This window comes from Microtus ochrogaster, chromosome 15, assembly GCF_000317375.1.
Source record: "Microtus ochrogaster isolate Prairie Vole_2 chromosome 15, MicOch1.0, whole genome shotgun sequence".
Classification (NCBI taxonomy): Eukaryota; Metazoa; Chordata; class Mammalia; order Rodentia; family Cricetidae; genus Microtus; species Microtus ochrogaster.
The window spans coordinates 21746520-21747900 of record NC_022017.1 but is presented as its reverse complement, the minus strand read 5'-3'; positions in this window follow the sequence as shown (position 1 = coordinate 21747900).

Here is a 1381-nt window from a genome sequence, read left to right as displayed (position 1 = left end):
ACGGTTCAAGGGGTAAATGTACTAGCCAACTAGCCTGATAACCTGGGTTTGATCCTGGAGCCCACAGGGTAGATAGAAGGAGAGAAGCAACTCCTGCAAGCCTCCCCTTACCTCCACATGTTACGGAACTCATTTAGAAAAAACGTTTTATATGTAAGGCTGTTTGCATGTATGTTTGTGCATCACATGTATTGTATGCCTGTGGAGGCCACAAGGGGGCATTGGATCCCCTGAGACTAAAGTTATAAGTGGTTATTAGAAACCATGTAGGTACTGGGAATTGAACTAGGGTTCTCTGGGAGAGCAACCAGCCAGTGCTCCTAACTGCTGAGCTATGTCTTCATCCCTGGCCTAGAACTCTTGATCCTCCTGCCTCAGTTTCTTGAGTGTTGACCTTCCTGAGATCAATAGACTAAAAAAGATAGTTCATGAAAGATACTTGGAGGCCAATAAGCCCGTAAAATATGGCTCAGTATCAGATAGTGATCTAGGAAATACAACTCAGACCTACTATGGGCGAACAGCTTACAGTTTTGGGAAGACTGAGGCCTAGGTCTTATGATACCAAATTCCGGTCTTGACACAGAGGAAGTGGGAGATGCTGGAATGTAAGCATGCTGTCACTCCAGGAGCCTGCTCAGGATTTAAAAAGCTAGCAAGTATCTACCTCAGAGGTACAGCCATTCTTTCAACCGGGAGAAACAAGGAGCGTAAGTTTAGATCAAAAAGTGTGTGACTTTTGTTTATGCTGCATTTGTTTAACTCTGTGTTGAAGCTGTGATTCTTGGCCTGTCTAAAACACTTGATGGTCTCATAAGGAGCTGAATGGCCAATAGCGAGGCAGGAGCAGGGATAGGTGGAGTTGGCAGGCAGAGAGGATAAATAGAAGGAGAAATCAGGGAGGAGAGAGAGCAAGAGGCAAACAAGGAGAGGAGGATGTTCATGGGTCAGCCACCCAGCCAGTCACAAAGTAAGAAGGAAAATAAGATATACAGAAGAAAAGGAAAAAGCCCAGAGGGAAAAGGTAGTTGGGATAGTTAAGAGAAGCTGGCAAGAAATGAGCTAAGTTAAGGCCAGACATCCATGACTAAGAATAAGCCTCTGTGTGCGATTTATTTGGGAACTGGGTGGTGGGCCCCTCAAAATGTCAAAAGAGTAAAACATCACACAACATTTTGAGTTCCAAAATGAGGCTCAAATAGCCATCTAGAGCCTGGGAAAGCTGGGGGATCGGAAATGTGGCTCCTTTAAGAGTTTGTGTCTGCTGGCGAGCACTTGAGCAGCCCGAATGTTAAGTAGTACCAAAAATGAAGTAAAAATGCCTGCCACAGCACAGGTCTCGGTATTTTAGAGCTCTAGGAAGGTTGAATGCATTTCCTGG